Source organism: Mus musculus, chromosome 9 (genome assembly GCF_000001635.26).
Source record: "Mus musculus strain C57BL/6J chromosome 9, GRCm38.p6 C57BL/6J".
NCBI classification, from domain to species: Eukaryota; Metazoa; Chordata; class Mammalia; order Rodentia; family Muridae; genus Mus; species Mus musculus.
In genome coordinates, this window is record NC_000075.6 from 90,458,592 (window position 1) to 90,482,876 (window position 24,285).

The following is a 24,285-nucleotide window of genomic DNA, read 5'->3' on the forward strand; positions in this document are numbered from 1 at the left end:
CCAATGTTTTAATATTGTGGCTAACAGAATTATAATTTAACCTCTATTTACAAGTAAAATTACTGATTGAGTTTTAACATTCATAAATACAGGTGTACAGAAAGAAGTACAGATGTGGTTTATAAAGAACCAGAACCCCTGAAAGTGCTACAACCCTGATAAATTCTGAAGACTGACTAACCATAACTCCGTATTTGTTGAGAGCTGGAATCTTGCACATGGAAAGACAAAGTGAACTTGTGCCATCTCATTTACCTTAACAGCCATTTATCATCTATACCTGCGTCTGGCCTTTTGATTAGTAGGCAAAGCTTTGGAGTTTATCAACCCGGTAGACCAGTAGCCCCCACCAGTGCAAAGGCTCCAGAAGGTCATTGGGCAGCATCAGAGCTTAAGAGTGTCCCTTTGTGCTTTATAATCAGCCTACGTGCTGTTCTCATCAGTGAGCTTGGTAAATGCATTGATTTTTGGCTTTCTCTTTGTGATTTAAAAAAGTTCATATAATTTTTTTCCATGTTATTTGGGGCAACCCGAATACCCTTGTTTCCAGATAACGATAATTCATATTGGGCTTGGCATAGACTATCTTTCAATCCCTTTAGACTAAGGGCCATACCTTTTATTCATATAGCTCTTATTTATAGGCTCAATAAATTCTTCAGAGGAGAACACATCTGGGTATATAAAATACCATTTGTAATATGAATTTTGTTTGTCTAGCTGAAGTTTCTTACATTAGACATTCTCCAAAGGCTAACTGATGGACCGAAAATCAGTTATGGAAAGGCTGCGGTGTTGTTGGTTGCCTTGGGCAGTCTTGAGACTTTCAATATCCAATCACTAGTCATTTATTTCTGGGCATGACCTAATATCCTGTAACTATTAGGTAATGTTTTTGAGTGGCAGACCAGATAAAAGAATGTCCAATGATAATAAGAATGATTGGGGTTTTTCAGGGGATGCTCTGCTCAGACAGGTTAAGTGAAAATTATTTCCTTAGTTCTGCTTTGAGAATAATCTACAAATGGCTATGATGGAGCAAAGACACTTGAAAGATGATAACAGAGGAAGAAGGATTTGTTCAAGTTGTTAAGAGTAGCATAATGGTGTGCAATAGCCTGGAACTAGACCATTAGGTTAGACATTAGGAAAGTATTTCTAAATGTAGGGTTGATTAGATTTTAGAATAATTTGCAGAGGAGAGGGCACTAAGGTGTCATCCAGTAATACTCAAGAGTAGATTAGATGACTTACATATTGCTAGTTATGGACATTGGGACAAGATCAAACCCACAGTAATAGAGAACAAATTCTATGACCCAGGATGCAGTTTCCCCTCTGCAATAAGCTCTACTTGATTTTGCTAAACAGAAACAATATCATATAATTTGTAATGTTAAGTCTCAACCAAGAATTAACACAGCAAGAATATACCCCCTTTTATCTTAGTTTCCTCTAATCTAGCTTTCAGAGGGTAGATGTTTACATCAAGGAAGAGAATGAAAACAGAGCTCATTTTACATTATATGGAATTAATTTGCAGCCAATGTGCTTATATTAACAAATTGTTATTTGGTTAGGAAATAGCCTGAGCGGTACTTTGTCTCCTTAATGGCCCTCTTTAACAATTCAGTTTAGCTGGTTTTGCTTAATTTTCATGCTAATTTTAAGCTATTTCCAGTCTTTTAAGTTTTAACAGTATTTTAAATTTAACAGTGTATTGATGTTTGCATTTAATTTTTGTTTCTGTTTTTTTTTTTTTTTTCTCCAGTGAGTGATTGGCATTTGGTCGTTTCCTGCAAATGACAACTGGATGCAGAAAGATTTCTTTGGTGACAGGTGAGTGCTGTGCTTCTCACTAGGTGTGAAGATGAGTAGAATGCAGTTAGAAATTATATGGGTTTAGGGAAATGGCAGTAGTAGTATCCCTTGGATACTACTTGCTAGCCGTGGATAGTGGGCTAGGTTTATCATATCAGGAGTGAATTCTTTCTTCTCAAGTGGGCCTTTTGTCCAATTAGACTGCTTCTTGTTACTCTCAGGATAGAACTGCTACTGTTGTATCTTTTGGAATTTCTTGCTGTTCTGAATGCTGTCATAGATCATAGGCCTTTCAGCTGAGGAGGATTGTTGATGGCTCTTTTCCCTGGGAAGCTTGCATAACTCCTGGTAGTACAAGAGTTAGTCCTCAGGGAGGGAGGAGTCTTTCAGGTTATTAAGCTTGATCTTTTCAAGATTGTCTCTTTAGCAGTTGAGTCTTATTTTCGATTTCTGGGGACAATCAATGGCCTGTAACTTTTGGGGAGGTTCTCTTGGACTTTTTTGACCAACAATTCAAAAGGAGATAAGTCATGCCTAGAGATGAGGGTTTTTGCTACATAACTTATGGATTTTGTGGAAGTATTGTCACGTCTTAATGGAGACTCTCTCTCTCTCTCTGTCTATTGCTCTCTCTCTCATACACATACAATACTTATATAAATATAACTAAATGTAAAATTATATGATTCTCTGTTGCTTTTTCAGTCTCACAGTTATTTCTATGTCTTGTCCTTTTCATTATGTTGCCCTCTGTAGATAATTTTGTCCCATTCCCATTATTCCTATTCCTGTTTCTCTTTCATAGCACCTGTGTTCTACTGTCCCCCTCTGTAGAACTCTGTTCCTTACCTGACCAGGCTCTCTGTTTACTTTGCTGGTATTTACTCCAAGTTATGTGTTTATCTCTAAGAATTTGGAAGTAGGATCCACAAATCAGAGCTAAGATGAAGTGTTTATCTGTGTCTCGGTTACCTCGCTCGATATAGTTTCTAGTTCCATTTATTTGCATATACAAGTGCGCCACATAGGGTCATGTATTTAAACACCTGATCCCCAATTGATGGTGCTGTTTGACGGCATTTAGGAGGTGCAGTCTTGTTGGAGGAAGTACATCACAGGGTGTGGGCTTTCAGGTAAAAATACTTCTGTTTATCACTGTTTCACCCATGTAAAAGATGTGAGCTCCAGGCACCCAAGACCATTGCTAGCCTCCATTCTTCCCAAACATAGTGAAACTATCCTTTTAAAACTTCTGAATTTCATCCTTCTTTTTCAAAGAACCTTTTTCTTCTGTAAGTGAACTTGGTCATGGTATTTTATAACAGCAACGGAAGAGAAACTAATGCCACATTTTCATTATCAGTTCATCAACTGAAGGGCGTTTAGGTTGTTTCCGTTGCCTAGCTATTTTTATCAGAACAAAAATGACCATGGCTGAGGAAGTATCTGTGGAGTAGGATGTGGAGGCCTTGGGGAAATGTCAAGGAGTGGGATGCTGAATCACATGATCCTATTTCGTAAAGGACTCATTTTATTGAAACTGAGAGGTGGGGGAGGGTGTGAGGGAGAGGAGAAGAAAAGAGAGAGACTTGTCTTAAGTTATCCAATCTTGTTAAGAAAAATTAAGCAAATAGGGCTCAGGATAAAGTCTTAGCTAATCGTGGAGTTTTCTTGGGAGATTTTTGGGCAGAAAGTTGCACTGAGGAGGAAACTCACGTAGGCCACTGGAGAAATAGGGTTCTTGGTTGCAGAGGTAGCCAGTTCGGGGCCTAAGAATGCTTCTCAGGCACATTTCATACATAAGAGGAAAAAGAAAACCCTACTTTTATATACCAGCTTGTACGAAGTGTACATTTACTTCAAAAGTCTTGCTCTATGTACTCAGATAACAGTTTTCTATATGTGAAAGATATTACTTCATATTCCCTCCCCACAGGGAACAACTCGAATGGTTCTAATTTATAGTGTTTAAAATGAATATATGTCTCCCTTTTATTCCACAAATTCTAAATGCCTACTGTGACAAATACTGCTGGAGGTCTTTATTTAAAGTTTCTCTGAGTCCTAAGGGACTTTGTCATTGCATAAAATTTTAATTTTTTTTCATAATATGAGCGGTTTCTAAGGTAAGTTTAAAAATGGATAAATCTACCTTGTGAGAAATTGGTATGTGGAGAGTGTTTATTAAAAAACAGTGTAGTGCTTCATTTCAGGGGCCTCTTGGAAAAATATTCAGTATGTTTAATCACTCAGCATCTGCTCCAGTGCTCGAGACTTTACTAGAATTTACCGTTTATTCCCGATCATCTTCACTAGTCCAATTCTCTCCTCACTAGCTCTTCAGATAGTTTAATTTATTTCAATTGGAAGTGTTTAATTAAGGCAGACTGATTACCTTTTAAAGGCGTTCATCGCCTACCACTTCTCCGATCACTGCCTTGAGGTTATTTCACTTACGGCAACAATCTAATTTTCTGAGTTCAAATAAGGTGCATTTTGTGAGAATGAAGATATGTCTACTAGACTGAGACCACTTTCCAGGTTGCATGCCAAATAGGATGGTAAATATGTGCTACTCTGAGCTAAATATGAAACCCTAAATGTGTCAAGGGCTGATGTAACAATGTGGGGTGATTGAGACCTTTGGGTAGCGTTAGGATATGATGGTTTTGTCCTTACAAATGGATCAGCGATGCTCTCAAATGTGCTTGAACGTGGAGATTCCCGTGCTTCTGCTTCTCTGCCTTGGGAGGACACCGAGGCCATCCCTTGCTTGCTCTGATGTCTGCTGCTGTGCGTAGTGGTAGTAAGAAGGCTCATCCCAGAGGTTGGCACTCAGATTTTGGAATTCACAGTCTCCATAACTTTTCTGAGAAAAAAATTTTCTTTCTACTAAATGTCTAGTCTCTTGGTTTTTTTTTTTTTTAAATAATAAAATGGACTGACGCATATGATTAACTTGCAACCGAGTTAGATATATTACATTAAAAAAATGTGATGCAGGGGCAAAAGACCCAATTAGCTCTTAGCAAGGAGACAAGAATTTAGTTTTAATTCTGTGACAAAGTAAATTCACTGTTTAGCCCTTCAGTCCTTCCTTCCTTCCTTCCTTCCTTCCTTCCTTCCTTCCTTCCTTCCTCTCTTTTTGTCATTGCATTTTTGTTTTCTTTTTATATTTTTAAAATTTCATTTAAAAATTTTACTTATTCAGTTTACAACCTGCTCACTGTCCCCCTCCTAGTCACCCCCTTTCACAATCCTTTCCTTCTTTTCCCCTCCCCTTCTTCTCTGAGCAGGTGGGGCCCCTGGTATCCCCCTGCCCTGGGTACCTTCTTGCCCAGGCACTTCAAGTCTCTGTAAGGCTAGGTGCTTCCTGTCCCACTGGGGCCAGCCAAGGCAGTTCAGCTAGAAGAACATATCCCACCTACAGGCAGCAGCTTTAGGGTAGTCCCTATTCAAGTTGTTTGGGACCAGTTGTCAGGACCCCCATGAAAACCTGGCTGCACCTTGGCTACATATGTGTGAGGAAGTCTAGGTCTAGCCTGTGTAAAGTTCTTTTGTTGGTAGTTCAGACTTAGAGAGCCCCTAGTGCCCAGGTTAGTTGACTCTTCTGGTTAAATTCTTAATAAAATGGCAGAGGTAGTGCTTTATAAGCTCTGAAGTTAGCATAAGTTAGTCTAAATCTCCTTTAAAAGCTCACCTCCATCACTCTTTGGGCTTGTGACCTTGGGAAAATAACCTGAAGCTCTGTTGCTTCTGTGAAATCATTTTTAAAATAGTAAAAGTTATATTTTTAAGTCTTAACAAGAAGGTGTTTTTCTGGTGTAGTCAATTAACCAACTTTAAGGAGGTTAAGAAAACAGACTTTTAAAAAATTTTCTCTTGTTTTGGGATTTAGGGATTGAGGAAGGGTCTAATGCATAGAAGTCTTGTTTTGGTCACAGTGACTGCTATGGAGGCTTGAGCTGGGATGGTCTGTCGGCATCTAGACCAAGAGGCTATTGTTCATTCCATTAATGTATTCTTCAAGTTGTATTAACAAAGAAGGTTGAAACTACAGTGTTCTCCTTAGGAGAGTATTTTGAATGCTCATTCTCCAGCAAGTATGGCTGTTTTGGGCATACTATAGAACCTTTAAGAGCTATGGCCTGGTTGACAGTAGGTCATTGGGTTCAGACCTTGAAGGTTATTAATCTGGCTACTATCACATCCCTGGTTCATCTCCAAGTGAACCATCCATGCTTTCTCTGCCACCATCAACCAAAACCATAAGCTAAAATGACTATTTCTTCCCTGAAGATTTTTTATTAGTTACTGTGGTACACTATCCCAGAGTAACTAATATATACATGTTGGGTCCTGCATATGTTTGATGTTTTGATGAAGATGTCTAAAATAGCTGAGGCTAGGCTAATATTCATCTATCCTCTTTTCTTGGCTTGTAGGATATCTCACAAGATAAAGGATGGTATCCTTGAACCAGAGCCAGCTTTATTCATTGGTTTCTGATTCATTGTAGGTGGATCCTTCCCTGAGCCACTGATGGAATTGAAGGCATCTCATGACTTAGCTAAGATGTTTAAGAATGTCATTTCTACCCACTGTTATTTCAACAAGTCATCTAGGACATTTCTAGTTCAAAGTGAAGAGACAAATAGGTACTGCTTTTTATGAAGTAGCAGGATAAATACACATGAAGGGAAGAATCTTGAAGTGAACATTAAGACGCAGAGCATGCCATACTTTTAATAAAGCTTTGATTTATTTTTAGTTTATGTGTACTAGCATGCTGGTATGCATGCCTGGTGCTGTGGCACTCAGAACACACTAGATCCCTTGCAACAAGACCTGGCTGTGAGTTGCCACACGCTGATCAACATGGATCCTCTGCAAAGGCAGAAAATGCTCTAAATCACTGAGCCATCTCTCCAGCCCCCCAAGTTGGCATATTTTAGATGAAATGTTTTGAGAATTGTCAGAGCTGTGTAATCTATCATTTATTTAGCAAATATTGGCAATATGAGAGTAAGAAAGGTAGTTTTTTTTTAAAAAAATGCACTACTTGTAATTTGACATTGTTATTTTTCCATGTTGTACTCTCTGCTTTTATTATTTTTATTTTTTAGTAAACTAATAAAATTTATTTTAAACTATACAATTCAGTATTGACATTTTTAAGTCATCAAAATAATTTGTAGTAGCTAAATGCCTCTTAAATATACACGATATCTTCTGAAGCTAAAAGCAATATTCACTCAACCAGTTTTTAAAATCTATTTGGAACATTAAACATGATAGAAGTAGAAAAAAATCTCTTATGAAGTCCTTTATGAAAAGAAATTGTGACAAGGTCCTGATTAGACAGAAACCATTCTATCTCCAGGGAGAATACTCAGCATAACTGTGGTTTCATAGAATGAATTGGGTAGTGTTCCTTCTGTTTCTATTTTGTGGAATAGTTTGAAGAATATTGGTATTAGATATTCTTTGAAGGTCTGATAGAATTCTGCACTAAACCCATCTGGTCCTGAGCTTTTTTTGATTGGAAGACTTTTAATGACTGCTTCTATTTCTTTAGGGGTTATGGGACTGTGAGGATGGTTTATCTGATCCTGATTTAACTTTGGTATTTGGTATCTGTTTAGAAAATTGTACATTTCATCCAGATTTTCCAGTTGGGTTGACTATAGGCATTTGTAGTAGGATCTGATGATTTTTAAAAAAATTTTTCTCAGTTTCTGTTGTTATATCTCCCTTTTCATTTCTGATTTTTGTTAATTTGGATACTGTCTATGTGCCCTCTGGTTAGTCTGGCTAAAGGTTTATCTATTTTGTTGATTTTCTCAAAGAGCCAGTTCCAGGTTTTGTTGATTCTTTGTATAGTTATTTTGGTTCCTACTTGTTTGATTTTAGCCTTGAGTGTGATTATTTCCTGCTGTCTACTCCTCTTGGGTGTATTTGCTTCTTTTTGTTCTAGAGCTTTCAGTGGTGCTGTTAAACTTGTAGTGCATGCTCTCTCCAGTTTCTTTTTGGAAGCACTCAGAGCTGAGTTTTCCTCTTAGCACTACTTTCACTGTGTCCCATAAGTTTGAGTACACTGTGGCTTCATTTTCATTAAATTCTAAAAAGTCTTTAATTTCTTCCTTGACCAGGTTATCATTGAGTAGTGTGTGGTTCAGCTTCCATGTATATGTGAGCTTTCTGTTATTTTTGTTGGAATTTAAGACTAGCCTTAGTCTGTGGTGATCTGATAGGATGCATGGGATTATTTCAATATTTTTGTATCTGTTGAAGCCTGTTTTGTGACCTATTATATGGTCAGTTTTGGAGAAGGTACCATGAGGTGCTGTGAAGATGGTATATTTTTTTTGTTTTAAATGGAATGTTCTATACGTCTGTTAAATCCATTTCGTCCATAACTCCTGTTAGTTTCAATGTGTCTTTGTTTAGTATGTCTTTTCATGATCTGTCCATTGATGAGAGTGGGATGTTGAAATTTCCGACTATTATTGTGTGAGGTGCAATGTGTGATTTTGAGGTTTAGTAAAGTTTCTTTTATGAATGTGGGTGCCCTTTTATTTGGAGCATAGATGTTCAGAACTGAGAGTTCTTCTTGGTAGATTTTTCCTATGATGAGTATGCAGTGTCCTTCCTTATCCTTTTTGAAAACTTTTGGTTGAAAGTTGCTTTATTTGTTATTAGAATGACTACTCCATCTTGTTTCTTGGGACCATTTTCTTGGGAAATTGTTTTCTAGCCTTTTACTCTGAGGTAGTATCTGTATTTGACACTGAGATGTGTTTCCTTTATGCAGCAAAATGTTGGGTCCTGTTTACATATCCAGTCTGTTATTCTATGCCTTTTTATTGGAGGAATTGAGTCCATGATGTTAAGAGGTATTGAGGAATAGTGATTGTTGCTTCCTGTTATTTTTGATGTTATTTTTATGTTTATGTGGCTATCTTCATTTGCATTTTTTGAAAGATTACTTTCTTGCTTTTTCTAGGGTGTAATTTCCTTCCTTGTGTTGGTGTTTTCTATCTAGTATTCTTTGTAGGGCTGGATTTGAGGCAAGATATTGTGTAAATTTGGTTTTCTCATGGAATATCTTGGTTTCTCCATCTATGATAATTGAGAGTTTTGCTGGGTATAGTAGCCTGGGCTGGCATTTGTGTTCTCTTAGGGTCTGTATAACATCTGCTGAGGGTCTTCTTCTAGCTTTCATAGTCTCTGGTGAGAAGTGTGGTGTAATTGTGATAGGTCTGCCTTTATATGTTACTTGACCTTTTGCCCTTACTGCTTTTAATATTTTTTCTTTGTTTTGTGCATTTGGTGTTTTGACTATTATATGACAGGAGGAATTTCTTTTCTGGTCCAATGTATTTGGAGTTCTGTAGGCATCTCTTTCTTTAGGTTAGGAATGTTTTCTTTTATAATGTTGTTGAAGATATATATTGGCCCTTTAAGTTGGGAATTTTCACTCTCTTGTATACCTGTTATCCTTACTTTTGGTCTTCTCATTGTATCCTGGATTTCCTGGATGTTTTGGGTTGGGAGCTTTTTGCATTTTGCATTTTCCTTGACTGTTGTGTCAATGTTTTCTATGGTACCTTCTGTACCTGAGAGTCTCTCTTCTATCTCTTGTATTCTGTTTGTGATGTTTGCATCTATGACTCCCGATTTCTTTCCTAGGTTTTCTATCTCCAGGGTTGTCTCCCTTTGTGACATTTTTATTGATTCTATTTCCATTTTTTGATCCTGGATGATTTTGTTCAATTCCTTCACCTGTTTTGTGTTTTCCTGTAATTCTTTAAGGGATTTTTTGTGTTTCCTCTTTAAAAGCTTCAAGCTGTTTACCTGTATTCTTCTGTATCTCTTTAAGGGAGTTATTTATGTCCTTCTTAAAGTCTCTATCATTATCATGAGATGTGATTCTAAATCAGAGTATTGCTTTTCTTGTGTGTTGGGGTATCTAGGGCTCATTGTGATGGGAGAACTGGGCTCTGATGATGCCAAGTAACCTTGTTTTCTGTTGCTTATATTCTTTCTCTTGCCTCTCACCATCTGGTTATTCCTGGTGTTAGCAGATCTTGCTGTCTCTGACTGTGATTTGTCCCTCCTGTAAGCCTGTGTGTCAGAACTCCTGGGAGACCAGTTCTCTCCAGGAGGAATTTGGGTATGGACAGCTGTGGTACAGGTTCTGCTCTGGAGTGCAGACAGAAACCAGAAGGATCCTGCCCCCGGCTGTCCCTTGGTTCCTGTGTCCGAATGGCTCTTGGGCCAGGAATTTGAGCAGAAGTGGTGGTCTTACCTGTGCTCACAGGTGAGTCAGCACTCCTGGGAGACCAACTCTCTCTGGACAGTATTTGGCTATGGAGTGCTGTGGCACAGGATCAGCTCTAGGTGCAGATGGAAACCAGGATTCTGTCCCAGGCTGCTCCTCAGCTCCTGTGTCTTGAGGCTTCCCTGTAGCAGAAGGTGTGGTCTTACCTGTGCTCACAAGCGTGTTCACAATCCTGGGAGACCAGCCCTCTCTTTGACATTGTTATTGTTTAAGGAAAAATAAAGCAGTTTTCTTTTTATTTAATTTAATAAAGCATTTAATTTCTACCTTTTATAACTTTCAGATGATGATTATTTTAACTTTAAATGTTAACATTTGTCCTCATACTTTATATCTATAAATGGTCTGTCTGGTTGTGAAACTGAAGACAGGAAAAGAAAGGTGACCACACGGCACTTTAACATGTCTTTAGCATACAGCATACCATTCTGCAATAACTCACTCTTTGGTAAGTTATACACAAAGAAGCAGACAAAGACAACTGGCACACAAGAAGGTGTTCCACTGTGAGATATTTGTAGATAATGAGTTAATAAGATGAAGCCCAAATACCACTGAGAACTTGTAATATGTACTACTTATTAGAACTACTACTACAAGTAGTACTCCTACATGTAAAAAGAATCTAATACATATGGGAAAGGACAAGATGGGGCTTGTGTATAAATGCTTTGTAATGACAGAACTTTGAGATCCAAGATTGGAAGTTTAATTTAATAAAATAGAAACTAGGAATTGCCTAAAGAAATAGAACCAACAAGCTCACCACACACACACACACACACACACACACACACACACACACACACACACACGTGCACACACACTGCAGGCCCAACCCTCACAACTACACAACTGTCAGGGTTTGACCAAAAAAAATGGCTCTAGTATGCTGGCAAACTAGTGACTCAGAGAAGACCTTCAGATGCATTTCAAACTCCTAACCATTGGCCAATAGAATTCCTTCCTGCAGCAAGCCACAGAAGCTCTCCTGTGTAGGTTGAGGTCCTAATCTGCTGAGATCCATCTCATAATGGAGGGTTAGGAGATATTCTCAAAGTTGTCTAATTTAAATATTCATATTATCTAAAGCGTTTGATGCAAGGACGGTGATATAGCTGTCTCTTGTGAGACTAGGCCAGGGCCTAGCAAACACAGAAGTGGATGCTCACAGTCAACTATTGGATGGATCACAGGGCCCCCAATGGAGGAGCTAGAGAAAGTATCCAAGGAGCTAAAGAGATCTGCAACCCTGTAGGTGCAACATTATGAACTAACCAGTACCCTGGAGCTCTTGTCTCTAGCTGCATATGTATCAAAAGATGGCCTAGTCGGCCATCACTGGAAAGAGAGGCCCATTGGACAGGCAAACTTTATATGCCCCGGTACAGGGGAACACCAGGGCCAAAAAATGGGAATGGGTGGGTAGGGGAGTGGGGGGGGGAGGGTGTGGGGGACTTTTGGGATAGCATTGGAAATGTAATTGAGGAAAATACGTAATAAAAAATATATAAAAAAAATCCTCACAGAAATATTCAAAATAAAGTTTTATATTAAGTATTGGTCATCATGGCCTAGTTGTGACAAAATGATAAATCAGCCATTGTAGGGAGCTGTTGAATATTTTTAATGGTGGCAGTGATGAAAGAGATGTTTAAATACATTGGTACACCTGTAGTTTCCTTGTTGGTTTATATAAGAGAGGAAGATTCAATGTAGACACATCGAGTAAAAATATTCTAGCCACTATTTGCTAAAAAGTTAAGGAGGACTTGTGTAGCAAATGCAATGGAAATAATGTATCCTACATAATTGTTAATCCCACCATTCAATTACAGGTTCAATTTTTTAAAAATGGAAACCTTCAATGAGTCTTTTAAAAGTTATTTAAATAAACCTGACTAGATTTAGTTCTCTTCCCAAATATACTTTAACGATTCCCTAACATTTCTAGGTTTTGGGACAATATTGAATTGATTTGAATTCAAGCTTTTCCATCATAAAATAATTGTTGAAGAGATAATGAAAATATAGTGTACTTGGAATAGCATGATAATTCAATAACATTCTGTTTGTTAAACTTTCATATACTTAATTATATTAGTAAAGGGGGAGGGAGGGAAGAAAGAAGGGAGGGAGGAAGAGAGAGGGCGAGAGAGAGGGAGAGAAAACGATAACATTAATATGTCCTTCTGTCTTTGTTTTTAATTGGATATTGGCTTTTACTACCATAGAAGAGGAACTTAAAACTGTAACACAAAGAAAAACCGGATGCACTTCCTTAACTTCACAAGAATCTATAGAAGTTTAAGGGGAACAGAACAGCTTTAAAAAATAATTTTGACTTGCCAAATTTTTGTTTTACTCATTTAAGAATGGATTCTAAATTTAACTTTACAGTAGGTATATAAGTTCAATTCTAAATGTTTCTTAGAACAGTTACTCAAGAAAAGAGACTAAATTATATGACAACCAATACCAGCATAGCTTCTGGATATGCCTTAGGTTGGCAATTGCCCTGTGTATTCCAGCATGGGAGGTCAGTTTAGATGGTGGAAGCTATCTTATTGCAGGGATCATCTTGTGGATCGGCAGGTGTATTCTTTCCCCTGCTCTCTACTAACAGACTTGGATCATCCTGCTGGCTCTTTTGTTACAAATTCTGTTATCATTATGTGACTTGCATTGAATTGACTGATAAAAATTTTCAAAGTTGAAGAAATACCTAATATTTTGCAAAGAAAATGCTATGATTAAGAATAAAATAGGCAATCTTCTAAACCATGAGGCAAAGAAATAAAAATGAATACAAATGTTAAGTATTATAATATGTTACTCAGATTTACTACATTTCTCCAGAATTAAGGCTATTCTTTTCAATAAGTCATGTGATCTGGTTCTTCTGTGTTAGTTCCCTTTGCCATTAATTAACCCTTTACTAACTACTTGTATGCATAAAGCATTGTAATAAAGTGAGAAAGCAGAAGCTGAGATTCCTCAAGACAGCATGGGAGTATAAACAAGGAGAGACTCCTTGATAAAATCCATCTAACCTTGAATTGCCTAGCTATTGATATATATATATATATATATATATATATATATATATATATATATTTCTTTTTGTTTTTTGAGACAGGGTTTCTCATTATAGCTCTGGCTGTCCTGGAGCTCACTTTGTAGACCAGGCTGGCCTCGAACTCAGAAATCCGCCTGCCTCTGCCTCCCGAGTGCTGGGATTAAAGGCGTGTGCCACCACACCCGGCGAGATAAATATTTTAATTGAATTGTTAAAAAAAAAGAATTGAAATAAATAAAATGCAGTGAACAGAAATGCACAGTCAGGAGAAAGGAGTTCAAGCTAGGTTCTGTGTGGGCAGATTCACTGCTCTGCTCTCTGCCAGAGTCATTTTATCTTTCTTTATATTTTTATCGTGCTCTTTACACAGAAAATATATGGAGATCTTGATTTGCTTTGTTAGAGGCTGTAAATGAAACCACAAACCATCTTCACACACAGTGAAGCAAGGGTGGAAAACATCTTTTTCCTTACTCATTGTTTCTTTTAGTTGAATAAATGTACATTTCTTGCTGACTGCAAAAAAAGCCATTAAAAAGCTGTTCCCAGCTAAAAGGTTCCAACACATGGGAATTATATCCCTTGCTTTACAGATGTGTTATAATAAGCAAATCAAAGAACATTTGTTTGAATGACCTGTAATCAGCACTGCTGCTGTCCGTGGAAGTTGTGAACAGTTGCACAATCATAAAGCCTTGTCCCTGGACAATTGGATGCATTGCATTCAATTTAATCATAATCATTATAATGCTAATATTTTCTTAAAAATAAAATGATGGGTAACTATCCCAATAATAAGTCTGTCAACTGTGAAACAGGTTCTAATGATCACAAATGCATTCGGAACAACAAAAAAAAATGCTAAACTCCACTGTTTGAAGCGAAAAAAGGAAAAGCTAACACACCAGATAAAAAAAGCCAAGCCAGTGAGTTTATTGGTGAACCAGAGCAAGCAAGGGTACCATGACAGAAGAAGGCAGGAATTAGTGACATGATTTTGCCCTCCAAACAGAACAATCTTCTGGTAGAAAAATTGAAATAATATTTCAAATTATTTTGTTGATAACACATTACCCAAATCCTCACTTAAAAATAAGAAAATTTCAAATCAATATATTTCTGTGATAAGTCTATTCAGCCTAAGAAACTTCAAATCTTAAGTGTTAAAGGAGTGACAACTATACCATCTCCTTTTTAAGCTACTCCAGACATTGTGCTGATGTAAATTATTCAGAAAAATTAGTATTTACATAATTTAGAGTTCTCTAATGATTTTGCTTAAATTATTGTTTTATCTCCACAAAAGCTTCATGACACAAAAGCCATGAGGCCATCAGTTATTATGGATTTCAGTCACATATAAGGGATTGTGTAAAATTGATTTCTATCCATATCAGATCCCTCTCTACCAACTTGATTTTTTGGAGCCATTCTTTTTTCACAGATATTCCTAGGTATGAACGTACATCTCATTGGGACAGTTTCCACTGAGGATACTTCTCTGTATGTAGTAACATTCTCATGTATACATTTCTCTTAACTATAGGAACTAAATCTCAGCCAGCTTGCTCACCAGTTGGCTAAACAATAAAAAGGCGTATCAACCCCATGGACTTGTCAAGTACTGGGGCACATTTCTATGTAAGGAATTTTCTAAATTAACACATCCCAGGTCTCAGATACTTTGATGCCATTGAATTTAGGACTAGCAGGGAAAAGAGACTTCCATGTCCTCACTTTTTTAGAAAACATGTATTTTTATTTTTTGTACTGTAAAAACATTTTATTAAATTTCAACATGTTTTTCAGTAAATAGCAGTAGTTTATGTTATGATCAGACTCTGATGAGTCTCAAGGATTTTGTTTGTTTGTTTTTCAGGAAGTCAGAATGCTGACCACAATACTTTCCACAAAAAAGAAAGACAATTCAAGGGCTGAATGACTGTGCTGCACAGAGATTAATGCATGTGAAATTAATGGTTTGGGATTTTTAGTTTATTTATGAAAAATTGCTTATCTTGAGTTGGCTTAGTTTAGTATTCTACATCTCCAATTTTACTACAAATTAGAAAATGTTGAGATATGTGTTTACATAATCACATGCCTATTTTTATTTAAATTAATTATGAACAAGATTAAAAAAATGTTAAGAGGGGAAGAAAAACAGTGAGTGTATTCTTTATTCAAAACTACATCTCTTGAATTATATAGGCAAGAATGCTTCAAGTATTGTCTGCTATCCCAGTTGCAAAAATGCAACATTTATGTTTCCAAAATATTAGATAATTTTGTGAATATTGCAGAACTTATTGTAGCAGCAGAGTAAGGTTTTGGTAAAAGAGGCATCAAAATTGACACGTGAAGGTCATTTGGCAGAGGAAAGCTGGAAACCCTTCTATCTGGATTTTACGTAACAAGTGGAGCATTTGCTGCAAAATACACAAAGGCTGAGTAGGCAGGTGTTATGCAAAAAGCATGATGCAATGCATCAGACCTCAAATGGTACAGGGATTTTGAGGATGTCTCCCCACCCCGACCCCCAGCTCAGTAGCCCCATTAGACATTCAGAGTGCAGTTTTCTTTCTAATAAACTGTTGTTCCTTTTATGAATAATCTCATGCTCCTGATCCTGTAATCAGACCCTGGACATCTCACCGTGTGTCCTCCAAACTCAGGTCTGTGTTTATGCTAATGTTAAAGAATTGTAAAGAAGGTACATATATAGAAAAGTAGAGAAGATGGAAGCCACTGTGGTGTCTGGTTTTACATGCTGGTATGCCACAACATAAAATAAACTGAGCAGGGAGACCCTTTCCACTTTTACTTTTGTCATTTTATTGAAAAGAAATTCTATTGTTGTCCAATACATCTTGACTATAGTTTCCCCTCCTTCTGTTCCTCTAATTCCTCTGAGCTTCTTACCACCTCTCCTCTCCAGATCTACCCCCTTTTTGTCTCCCACTAGAAACAGAGAAGGCTTCCAAGAGACAACAAGCCAACATGAGAAAGCAAAACATGCTAAAACGAAACAAAATCCGTCATATTAATTGGAAATGGCAACCCAACAAGAGAAAAGGAGTTCAAAGAGCAGACACAAGAGTTAGCCACTCAGTCGTTTTCAGAGTCAGGAGTCCAAAACTATACTGAGCTAATAGCTATAACATATATGCCAAGGACCTGGTGCAGATCCATGCAGGTCCCGTGCTTGCTGCTTCAGTCTCTGGGAACCCATAAGCATCTTGCTTAGTTGATTCAGAGGGCATTGTTCTCCTGAAGTCTTCCATCTCCTATGGCTCTTACACACTTTCTGCCTTTCTGTGGGGTTCCTTGAATTCTGAGGAGAGTTTGATGGAGACACTCACATTTTGACTCTTTCTCTGTGTAATATTTGGCTGTGGGTTTCTGTATCTGGTCTCATTTGTTGCCGGAGGAAGCCTCTCTGATGATAACTAGATAAGGGAGTGACCTGTGAGGGTAGATCTGTGATCTATGAGGATAGTGCCTCATCAGAAGTCATTTTACTGCATACACACACACACACACACACACGTAGGATATTTGTCATGTGTATGTCATGTGAACCACTTTCTGTTTATTGTAAACAGGATTAAAGTCAACTGTAGGTTAAGAGGCAGAGCAAGCAACCAGTTGACAGGGAGTGAACATAGCACAAACCAAACCAAACCAAAAGACAACCATAAAGAGTAAGAGGAATTCAGGAGGGTGGCTAGAGAGAAGCACAGCAAGTAGAAGGGAGTTTGTGGTTTTTTGAGATGATGTGAACAAAGAGAACTTCTTTTTGGGACACTGACTGAAAAGGAAGGTCCACTGGATGCTTTTTCTGCATCTCTGAGTTAGCAGACTTTCACTCCAGTATCTGGTTCTCAAGTCTTTATTGGTAAAACTGCACACAATATAATATACTGGATATATATTATATACATGTGAGTAATATATATACACCTGATTATTTATATATATATATTGCTATACTATATATAATATCTGATATAAATAATACCTGATACACACACACACACATATACTTGTAATACTGTATCCATATTATGTGTCAGGTATGAGTTACTTCTTGTGGAGTGAGATTTATCTCAAATCAGTCATTGGTTGGCCACTCCTACAACTTCTGTGCAACCACTGCCCTAGCATGAAACTTAAGGCTTCTTTGGAAAGTCAGTTGTTTTGGATGGTCAAGGACATGAAGAGGTGATTCCCTGAGTCAGACACAGGTGAAAGGATGTTTTGGTAAAGCAAGCATATGTAAGGACACGTAATGAAGGAATCTTTGCTAAAGACACACATATTTTGGTCTGCTTTTCATTGTGTAGTAGAACTTCATTTGTCGTGATGCCAGAGAAATACAGCAAAAACCGTCTGGTGGTGTGCTGGCAGCTTCTTACCATTTCCATAGACTCAGGACGATTGGCAGAGTGATACCAGGTGATATAGACTCACATGGAGTTTTGCTAAGACTGACTCATGTGCTGAGGCAAGACATATCATGAGGCAATACCTGAGTAGGTCACACAGTGTGTGGAGGGAGTATAAATAGGACTCAATGGACTGCAAGAGGGACTTGGCTTGCTGGCATAACTAGTTTTGCAGTGCTTCATGGTCTCACATCTTTACTGAGAGAGGCTCAGCAAAGAATTCTTGGTGTCCCTGATGGTCCTCATTTCTCCTGCTGACTCGTGTTGCTTTGGCTGAGGCCAGGCTGTCTCTGCTAGGATGTGCCACCACTGCTTGTCATGTCTGCTATCCCGACACTACCGAACTGGACTGCTGGTATATTTGTTAAGTTTCTGAGTGGCTATGAACTGTACTGCTGATTTCTTGACAATGCAGATAGAATTTGCTCCAAAGAACAATTTCTAAACAGGTCCACTGCTGCTGTATCTAATAACCTTTCTTTTCCATTACCTCTGGTGAGTGGTAGGTTAGAGGGGAGGTTAAGGTCTTTAAGAACCATTATTAAAAGTAGGGTTGAGAAAAGTTAAAGCTACACTAGTATGTCTTCCAAGCCGAAGAAATAGTTGGTCAAAAGTTTTGTGGCTGGGTTGGTGCTCACATTTCTCTTTCAGTGCCCTTCAGAGTACCTTCCTGCATCAAAGAGTTTAGAATATGGGTGTGAAGGCTATATGTAGGCAGCAGATCAGCTTATCCATGTTCAATGAGTTGTGTGGTTGTTGTCCTTGACAATGGGGCAACTGTTTGTGTTTGCAACAGCCTGGGTTGTTTTGGGATTTCCATGGGACTTCATTGGCCAACAACTCAGTTGAATGCTACCCAGTCCTTTCACTGCAAGCTTTGCTTGGTGACAAGAGATGGCCAAATGGGACTCCATATTGTCAATTACTAGGAGTCCTCATGAGGCTCACCTTCTATACATTCCAGAATGTTTCCATTGTGCAAGGTTTCCACAATACCCACAAATACCCTTTAATTCCAGCCATCTTTCCTAGCATTCTCTCCCTCCACCCTATTGTTCCCAACCTTATTCCTCTTCTTCTGTCCCTACCCACCCCCACCTGCCCATAAAATATATTCTATTTCCCTCTCTCAGGGAGATTCCCTCAGATCTCTCTTCTTTACCTAACCTCTCTGGGTCTACAGATTATAGCTTGGTTATCATTTCCTTAACTGCTAATATCCACTTATAAATGAATACATACCATATTTATCTTTCTGGGTTCTGTGTTATCTCACTCAGGATGATTTTTTTCTAGTAAATTGATTTTTTTTGCATGTAAATTTCACTTTGTCATTTTTTTGACAGTCAAGTAATACTTGATTGTATAAATGTACTACATCTTTAAAACTCCGTTCTTCAGCTAAAGGACATCCAGATGGTTTCCAGTTTCTGGCTCTTATGAATAAAACCATAATGAACAGGGTAAAGCAAGTGTTCTTGTGGTAGAATAGAGCACGCTTTGGGTATATGCCCCAGAGTGATATAGCTAGATCTTGAGGTAGATCAATTGCCAACTTTCTGAAGAACTGCTAAATTTATTTCCCTAGTGGCTGTAAAAGTTTGCACGTCCATCAGCAATGGAGAATTGTTCCTCTTGCTCCACACACATCCTTCTCAGCATGAAATGTCACTTGTGTTACTGAGCTTAGCCATTCTGTCATGTGTAAGAAACAATCCGAAAGACAAAATATATGTGATCATCTCATTAGATGCAGGAAAGTCCTCTGACAAAATCCAACATCCCTGTATGATAAAACCCTGGAGCAGTTACGGATTCAAGGGACATACATAAACATAATAAAGGCAATTTACAGCAAGCATGTAGCCAACATCAAGATAAATTGAGAGAAACTCAATGCAATCTCACTGAATTAAAAAACAAGATGAGGCTGTCCACTCTTTCCATACCTATTCAGTATTGTACTCAAAGTTTTAGATAGAGCAATAAGTCAACTGAAGGAAATACAAATTGGAAAGGAAGAAGTAAAATTGTGTCTATTTGCAGATGATAATTAATACATATAAATGATAACTAATATATATAGGTGATAATTTACACACACACACAAGCTATATTAAAAATTCCATCAGGCAACTCCTACAGCTGATAAACACTTTTAGCAAAGTAGCTGGATATAAAATTAACTTAAAAAAATCAGTAGTTTTCCTATATACAAATTAAAAATGGTCTTAGAAAAAAAATCGGGAAAACAACACCTTTTACAATAAAATATTTCATGGTAACTCCAAGCAAGTGAAAGACTTATGAGATTAAAACTTCAAATCTTTGAAGAAAGAAGAAAGACACTGGAGACAATGTCAGAAGATGGAAATATCTCACATGCTCATGGATTGGTAAGGTTACAACAGTAAAAAAGGCCATTCTACCAAACTTGAGTTAGAGATTCAGAGCAATCACCATTAAAATACAAAAACAATCCTTTATAGACCTTGAAAGACAATTCTAATCTTCAAAGGGAAAAACCCAAGGAATCCAGGATAGCTAAAACTAATCCTGAACAGCAACAACAACAACAACAACAACAACAACAACAACAACAACAACACAAATAAAAATTGCCAGAGGTCTCAGCGTTTTAGATTTTAAGTTGTACTACAAAGCTATGGTAATTACCCACGTGATGCTAGCACAAAACAGACAGGTTGGTCAATGGAGAAGCCCCAGCCATAAATCCACATACATATGGACACCTGATTTTTGATAAAGAAGGCAGAAATACACACTTGATAAAAGATGACATCTTTGACAAATTGTGCTTGTCATACTAGATGTCTTCATATAGAAGAATACAAATAGACCCATTTCTATCACCCTGCACAAAACTCAAGTCCAAGTGGATCAAGGACCTCAACATCAAACCAGATACACAGAGCCTGATAGAGAGGAAAGTGGGAAATAGCATTGAGCTTATTGGCTAACTGGAGCTGACTCTCTGAACAGAACACTGTTAGCATAAGGCACTAAGACCAACAATTAATAAATGAGATCTCATGAAACTGAAAAGCTTCTGTAAGGCAAAGTACACTGTCAACTAGGCAAAGTGGCAGCCTACTGACTAGGAAAACACTTTTACCAACTTCACATTCAATACAGGACTAACATCCAAAGTATAGAAATAATTCAAGAAACTAGATAAAAAAACCAATTAATCCGATTAAAAATGGTGTACAGATCTAAACAGAAAACTCTCAACAGAGGAAACTCAAATGACTAAGAAACACTTAAAGAATATTCAACATCCATAGCTATTAGGGAAATGCAAATCAAAAGTACTTGGACCAGAAAGCCTTAATTGTGAAATTGTATCAGGTTGACCTCTGGGGGCATCTGTGGGAAATTGTTTTGATTGCCTCAAGTTCTGTGAGAAGGCCCACTTTTTTTTTTTTTTTTTTGAAAAAGGACACAAAAGAAGGAATATTGTCCCCCTTACTTGCTTATCCTTCTCTTTCACAGTGGAGGTATTTTATCCTGTTGCTGATGCCACCAATATCTTTGTTGGTACTGAAAGTGGCTGGAAGGGGATGCAACAGACTGAGGATCAGTGGGTCTCCAGAAACACTCCACACCTTCGGGACCCAGCCTTGTGGACTGTGAAACCTCGGGGTTCTTGGTATCTCCAGTGTACAATAGCCATTGCTCGACTTCTTCAACTACTCAGACATTCAGTCTCAAGGATGAAGTGACCATTAAAGGGTTCTCAGCCTATCAGGTGAGAGTCAGCTGTTGTACTATTTTGATGGTATTGCATAAAGTGATTTAGTAAAACATTTCAAGTAGACACATAGACACACACAGACACACCCTTATTATCAGTTCCTTTTCTTGAGAGAACTCTGATGAACACAGTCACCAATATGTCATAGAATTGCCTATACTTTATTGAATACCTTCCAAGATATTTATTGTCTACACCTTTCAATTACTATATTGAACTCCACACTTCACTATGCTTTTACTAGTGAAAACCAACCAACCAACCAACCAACCAACCAACCAACCAACCAACCAACCAACCAACAAACCAACCAACAAACAAACGAACTAGAAAAACAGAAGTAGGGGCAGAAGTTAGAACATTTAAAGCTTTAAAGCCAAGATACTTTTAGTTTGACGTCAAGCAAGTAGGCAGTTCACTCCAGCTGTACCCAGGTAAGGCACAGGAATCCTAGGTCATGCTTGTGTGGGTTTCAGTTCATGCAATGCTCATGTTAAAAAGACGAAAACACTGGGCTGAGATGGCACAGTGGGTAAGGGTCCTTGTTGCAGTACCTTGATGACTTGGGGTTCACATTCCAGAAAAGAGGACCAATTCTAGCCTGTTGCCTTCTGACCTCCAAGTAACACATACATGTGTCTCCACAAGCATCTACACACAAAATGTAATTAACTTTTTTTTTCCTGAAAAGCACAAAATTTCCCAGCACTTTCCAATAATGTGAAGGGACAACATGTCACTTTATTGCTGAGAGCTATAAAATTTGTAACTCAGAAGTCTAGCATATTGTTGTTTTTATTGTCAAATACTTTGTATCAACATACTTTCAAGTTACAGTTTCATTATTTATATTGAAGACTGCATGTATTTCAAATAGACTGACAATGGTCTGTAACACTCTGAACTCATGAGAAAGTATTTAATAAGATATTTTTTTTTCTTGAAGAGTCTTCTGTAAGATACTCCTCTAGTTCTTATATAGGATGGGATGGGATCCTACTAAACACATGCTCTTTCGCTGAGTTACAACCAAGCACCATTTGTCCTCTCTCAATGTGTGTTAGCTCTTTTCATGTTCTCAGTACTATTCTGGCTTTATCTTATTCACTCAGTACCTACAGGTGTCTCACAGAGGGAGGGAACCTGCTTGTGCCCTAGTTTGTGTCCCAGCTTCTTTTGTTCACTCTTTACCCATGAGCGAGTTAAACAGACTGGCATAGTGCGGTCACCTCTCTTCCTGTCTTTGTTTTCACAACCAGACAGACCATTTACTAAAACAGTGTAGGAGTTTGAGTATTGATCCTCTATAATTGCAGGATACACAACAACAATAGATGGACTACCACAAAAGAACAGTCCTGGGGAACAGCAGGATGCTGCGATTCATTTTGTAATCAAAAGTAATTTATAATGTCAGAAACTGTTGTTATCTATTAGTTACTGGTGAAAGTTCTTAATCAGAACTTGCCATAAAAGCCCCCTCCCCACCGGGGCCTGGTTTGTGACTAGAATTGTGGAAGAAGAAAACTTGAATTATTCACTAGTAGTTATTTGATTCAAATATAGGCTAACTTAGTAATATTACATCTAAATAGTATAAGAAAAATATAATTGTATTATCACAATGGTACCTTTTGTCACTGAAACCTTTGAAAAAATTATTTTTTAAAAAAATTTTAAGATTGTAATATAATTATATCATTTTCTCTTCTCTTTCCTCAATCTTTTCCCTGTTATAAACTCCAAAATCCCTTCTGGCTTTCTTTCAAATCTACTGTCTCTTTATTCATTAACTGTTATTACACATGCATATGTGCATGATTTTATGTATATATAAATACGTACATCTACATAAATATATGTACCACATACACACACACCACACACACACATTCTTTTTTTTCCAGTTCAGTGTACCTTTACTATTTTTTTTTAAATATTTTTTATTACATATTTTCCTCAATTACATTTCCAATGCTATCCCAAAAGTCCCCCATACCCTCCCCCCGACTTCCCTACCCATCCATTCCCATTTTTTTTGGCCCTGGCGTTCCCCTGTACTGGGGCATATACAGTTTGCATGTCCAATGGGCCTCTCTGTCCAGTGATGGCCGACTAGGCCATCTTTTGATACATATGCAGTTAGAGTCAAGAGCTCCAGGGTACTGGTTAGTTCATAATGCTGTTCCACCTATAGGGTTGCAGATCTCTTTAGCTCCTTGGGTACTTTCTCTAGCTCCTCCATTGGGGGCCCTGTGCTCCATCCAATAGCTGACTGTGAACCTCCACTTCTGTGTTTGCTAGGCCCTGGCCTAGTCTCACAAGAGACAGCTACATCTGGGTCCTTTCGATAAAATCTTGCTAGTGTATGCAATGGTGTCAGCGTTTGGAAGCTGATTATGGGGTGGATCCCTGGATATGGCAGTCTCTAGATGGTCCATCCTTTCGTCTCAGCTCCAAACTTTGTCTCTGTAACTCCTTCCATGGGTATTTTGTTCCCAATTCTAAGAGGGGGGGGGCATAGTGTCCACACTTCAGTCTTCATTCTTCTTGAGTTTCATGACACACACACATTCTTAAATACATAAGTACAACCTGTTCATTTTGTATGATGTTACCTGTATGGCTGTTTTCGGGGATGCCCATTTGGCCTTGGGTGGTGTGCCTTGGCACTTTCCCATTGGTCTGAGGCTTGGGTCCTTGACATGTCTGTGCCTGTGTCAAAGGCACACATTGACTCAGATCTTCCTCTGTTCCCCACAGATCACCCAGAGTCTGGAAATGTAGATGGCACCAGAGACAAATCTTCTCTTTT

At 38.0% G+C, this 24,285-nt stretch overlaps 1 long non-coding RNA gene across 1 annotated transcript; it reads left to right on the plus strand.

The window, feature by feature from the left end:
• Positions 1 to 384: 384 nt before the first annotated feature.
• Positions 385 to 24,285, plus strand: Gm39398. The gene is made up of 4 exons (XR_870990.1): positions 385 to 451; positions 1,772 to 1,839; positions 21,209 to 21,464; positions 24,234 to 24,285. It is a non-coding gene; the product is annotated as a predicted gene, 39398 (long non-coding RNA).